The sequence below is a fragment of the Astyanax mexicanus genome, chromosome 5, assembly GCF_023375975.1.
Source record: "Astyanax mexicanus isolate ESR-SI-001 chromosome 5, AstMex3_surface, whole genome shotgun sequence".
Taxonomy (NCBI): Eukaryota; Metazoa; Chordata; class Actinopteri; order Characiformes; family Acestrorhamphidae; genus Astyanax; species Astyanax mexicanus.
The window spans coordinates 29,741,158-29,746,860 of record NC_064412.1 but is presented as its reverse complement, the minus strand read 5'-3'; positions in this window follow the sequence as shown (position 1 = coordinate 29,746,860).

Below are 5,703 nucleotides of genomic sequence, written 5' to 3'. Positions count from 1 at the left end.
TGGTTTGTCTTGTTTTGTGTTAAAATATTTCTTCTTTAGTTTTAATAATGCATTATGTATATTGTAAATATGAATACATTTGAAATAATTATATACAAGATATAAAAAAGAATAATTGATTATCTGTAAACGGTTTGGTTTTAGGAGAGAAGATGCCCAACAGCATACAGTGTAGTGAAACTATGTTGTAGAAACATTGTAATTAAAGGAGCATAATTACTTTATAATTTATTTTATTATCTCAGCAGGATCCAGTGCAGTTTGCAGAGTCCGTGAAATACCACCAAGAATTCTAGGTTTATTTTTAAAAATCTTATTTTATCTTACATCATTTCTCTTATGCATATTGAGATATACTTAATGTTACTGCTCTACTAATTAATAATAGAAGCTTATATATCCCACAGTTAGCTTGGTGCTTATTGTACATGATTTGATTACATGGGTCCTGTGACTTGAACCTACTGTCAAGAGATTATCTTGATCTAAAATGGTGACCCCTTTATATTTGAAATGTATTTCCCTAATATATGAAATGTACCAAAGCATGCAGATAACAACTATCATTTTATGTCTCCTTTCTAGGTAAAAAAAAAGTTTTTTCACAGGCCTGTTGCAACATAAATAATGTACCGTGTTTGCAACATTGGAGTAAAATAAATTATATTGGGCAGATATCATCTGCATTGAGTGGAAATGTTATGGAAAATAAGAACAGTGTGGATTTTTCTTTTGTATCATTGTTGATTAAACAGTATATAGTATAGAACAAGGGTTTTCATGATCCACCCCATGATCCAGAGTTACTTATGACATCTGTGCTGTGTATTTGTATTAATGTTTATATAGTGTTTATTGTTTAAATACAACTGATCTCTCAATTTATACTTTAACAAATTTTACACGATTTTGCAACAAGCCAAATTGACTTGAGATTTTCTTAACTTCATGCAACTTGTTGCTTAGCAAGTGTGAATGCAGGCTACTGCAAGGGTCTTAAAATTCACAGCCTCCCCCTGAGGATGGGCCTGCGGACCAGTAGTGGGTGCTTCATGGCCCACTGGTTGAGAATACCTGGTATAGAAATCTGTGACTGTGATTTATACTTGTGTTAAAGTTCTTAAAAAAAAACTTTCTTTTAAAGTCAAACGAGCTCTGGATATTAATCTACACAGATTTCTCTCCTAAAAAATGTTTATTTGGAAGAGTAAAACGCTTCCATTTATTTACAGCAAGCTTAGATTTCCACATTTCCACTGGGTGCAGCAGCTTTAGCATTAGCGGCTTAGCACGGTTAGTGGCTAATGCTAATGCTACTCCAGCAGTGCTGGTCGGAGTTAGCAGCAGGCTACAGTAATATCCAATAATACTCACTTCTCAACGGCATAAAAGCTAGCGCTCAGCGGTAGCAGCTAATGCTAATACTGCTAGAGAACTGAATTGAAACTCCTGTATAATGCTGTACTTCAGCTAAGTGGCTTTACTGCTCCTTACAACCTGACTGGTAAATTTCAAACATAACGCGCACCAGATTATAGGGCGCACTGATCATTTTTGGGTAAGTGCATGTCCTGTGTGATTACAGGTAACGTTACATGTTCTTTGGGCGTTTGTCTGTGATTGACGTGAGGGATTGCATGTCTTGCAGTCTGTGTCTGCTGTCACCACCTGTATATCCTCCATACACTCAGCGTACTTTGCACTGATGACCTTCTCTGACTGTCTCTTCTCATTTGTTGTTCACCATTCCAGCGTAGATCTTTATCAGCCAGAGCAGGATTCTTTCACACATTCCACAACTCCTCACAGAGCAGCCAGGTTGAATTCTGAGCGTGAGGAATGTCCTGTGCACACCTATAGACGACCACACTGATGAAGAGTCTGCATTCATTATTTTTATACAGCAGAACAAGCTACACTGTTAGTGAGTGGTAAAGATTTTGCACAGTGTCCAAGGTATACAGTAATATACAGTGGCATGCCATGGTTTATGCATCCCTGTGTAGAATTTCTTTTATTGTAAATAGTTTAGTAAGTAAAACATAAACTGATAAATAAGGTATACAGTTAAAGAAGAAACCAATGAAATAGTTAAACATAAAAAAGTTTTCTACGTTTTACCTTCGGGAAAAGGTAGCAGTTTCTGGAGTAGTGATACACTTCCTGCATCCTCACAACTAAGAAAAAAGCTAGAATTGAACCTTTTGGCCATAGTGACCATTAGGGCTGCAATGATTAGTCGATGTAATCAACATTGTCGATTATAAAAAGTTGTTGACTAAAACTTTTTACTGTAGCATAATTGTTAATTGGCCTGCCTCTCCAAAAGTGCCCAAACACAGCAAATCGCATATATCAGCAATTTGCACATTTAAAGGACAGTGTTCTGGACATTAAAATGACATTAAAATATCATTTTCAGCTGCAACAGAGAAAGCTTTTTTAATCATTTTATTTCTAATTTTTCCCATTTTCTCCCCAATTTAGCACAGCCAATTACCCAACCCACTCACTAGGACTCCCCCTATCACTAGTAATGCCCCAACACACCAGGAGGGTAAAGACTAACACATGCTTCCTCCGATACACGTGAAGTCAGACTCTGCTTCTTTTCGAGCTGCTGCTGATGTAGCATTTCCGAGTAGCATCACAGCGTGCTTGGAGGAAAGCGCAGCGACTCGGTTCTGATACATCAGCTCACAGACGCCCTGTGCTGCAAACATCACCCTAGGAGTGATGTGGAGAGAGAGTGCTATCTACCCACCCAGAGAGAGCAGGGCCAATTTTGCTCTCTCTGAGCGCCGGCAGCTTGATGGCAAAGCTGCATGAGCTGGGGTTCAAACTACATGGATTATGCTTAGTTGTAGACTATAGTTTCCTTTTAATGGAAAATCTCTATTTAAAATGCTGTAAAGTCCAAACACTGAAACTGCCTTAAAAGGCAAAAATCTCAGAATCAAGCTATCAAAACCTATGTTTTCTGTAGTTTATATGGCTGCGTTATGATACACCACTCAGTATTTAACATTGTTTTTTCTGTCAGCCGATTTTGATAACCATCTCTAGTGTCTTGTGTTTTGTTCAGGTGACAAATTAACGTCCAAGAGTTTGTAATCCCTGATGAATAGATGAACACAACTGAGAGACACACCCCATGATGGCATCCTCCATACACACAGCCCAAGCAGGCTAGCATGGTAAGAACACGTTATGTTTTTGGGGCTTTAAAAAGATATTTCACTTAATTGTTCCAACACAGTTACTAAAAACAATTAAACAATACTGTCTGTGCTAACAGTACAATCAGTGTAAACACAAGGGCACAACACTCCCTTGTTAAGATAACCTGTAGCCGTTATTAGCGAATTAGCATATGTGCGTGAGGAAGTTCCCCACTGCAGATATCAGATATTTGAGGCACTCTGAGTAAAGGTCATAATACTTTGCAGCTTTCGAAGACTGTAAAGACGGACTGTTTTAGCCATAATTGTGTTAGCTCAAGCATTTAGAGGTTGCCTGTTCTGTTCCTGGCGATGCCATAGCAATTTATTGAGAGTTCAAAAAGCATGTACATTGATTAAGCACAATACCTCCTTTTTTTACACCCAGCTCCACTGAGCATATAAGAACATTTTGTTGTTATATAATTACAGACTGTTGTCCTTCTGTTTTCTGTTTCTCTTACCTGTTCTTCAAAAATAGTCTGAACCCCACACCCTGGACCTCCACACAGCAGCTATTGTTTGGGTGGTGGGTCATTTTCAACACTGCAGTGACCCTACCATGGTGGTGGGGTGTTGGTGTGCTTTTTGCTGGTATGAGTGTATCAGATACAGCCGTGCTGCTGGAGTTTTTAAACCATATATCCCTTATCTGTCCACTCTATTAGACACTCCTAAAAAGTGTCAGAAACAGAAGCATATCTGTTGCTGCACATTTTGTGTTGGTCATTCTTTAGTACTTCATAAGTGGTCACAGGAAGCTGCCCAAAATATACTGTTGGTGGACTATGCTCCAATCATTGAAGAACAGATTAAAAGGAGGATATTAAAGCATGCAGAGAAACAGAAGGGCTATAGTCTGTAATTGTGGAACTACAGTGTCCTCCTATATGATTAGTGGAGTTGAAAATGGATAATGGGTGCATAAACAAGAGGTTTGTCATAATGTTATGCTTTTGTGTATGTGGTGTATATAAAGTACATTTAGGAGCAGTTTCCCAGACTGGGATTAAGCATAATCTTCCATTGATTAGCAAAGATTTCCAATTAAAAGAAAAATAAACTCTACAACTAGGCTCAATTTCTGTCTGGGAAACAACTTCATAGTATATAACTTCTTAGTGTATATATAGTTTGTGCTAAAATATATATTATTTAAACTATTTATTTGTGTTGTAGCAATACAGTTATAATGGATATAAGACTAACAATGGGTGGAGATGTTTAAGTGTCTTGCCCAGGGGCCATTACAAGGAGTAAGTAGTCAGTTCTAAGATTTAAACTCAAAGCCTTCCGGCTGCTGGTTATCCAAACAGTATATTATTTCCCTTCAGGAACAGGAAAGGCATTTGTACATTTATGTGTAATTTATTTTGCATTTAGTGGCTTTTGCTTGACACCATAATATGTCCTTAAATCAGAGTGAAAACTGTAATCACAAATTGTATCCCAAAAACTATCCTATTTCTTAAATTATAAAATGGAATAAAATAGAATATAATATAGTTTTATTGTTTTGTCACAAAAGAAAATTATTCAATGGTTTCAACATTAAAATGGCAATTAAATAACTTATCTACAACACATGTCACATAGAAAGACAATTTAAAATCTATAGATCGAGGTTTACTCCCACGCCTGGGTAGCCATTGGCTAAAAAGGCAATTAGTACTAGTTTATAAAAAGAGGGTAAAGCAGATTAGGAAAGGGGAACACAGAGAGAGAGAGAGAGAGAGAGAGAGAGTGGAGAGAGAGTCTGACTCACAGTCATCCTCCCATGTGAATGTGTGTGCTGGAAATGTGGGCTTGCCACCACAGCCCAGCTCATAGAAAGTGACTCCGCTACATTCCACATACACAGGCCACCCTTCACCTGAGCACATTTACACTTGCTGTGTTTATGAAATAAAACATGCAGGTGATGATTCGCATGTGTAAAATGTGTGTAATAATTCTGGTTGTGCTTTTAAGCTACTCATCATGCTCGTTTATCTAGTAGCCAATACAGTGACCTTTAAATGAGTGGTGCAGTGTTATTCGAAAATAGATTTAATACCTTTTGGTTAGACTATCACATAAAATCCTAATACACATTACTGTAGTACAGTTTTGCTGCTTGCAATTTGAATCTTTATAAACTTCATGGAAAAGAGCAGATTAGCATAACTATGCCCAATATTAGCAACCAGAATGTAATTCTAAAATAATAGAAAGGGGGACAACAGACAACAGTTTTCACCTCAACCTATGTGTAGCCAAGGCATATAAAGGTGTATAAAGTTTGATTATTTGGTTTTCAACTGTAGTTATGAGGATAATATGGCTAACAAGTAATTGTAGCTGCTAATTTTTTAGCTCCCCGTACACTCACCTCAAACCTTGTGGAGGTGTTCAGAGATCTCTAACAGACTTGTTCCCTCTTGATTAAAGAAACATTGCTGAAGTGCCCTCCAGTGGGCACTATTGACTGCCCTTTCAATAA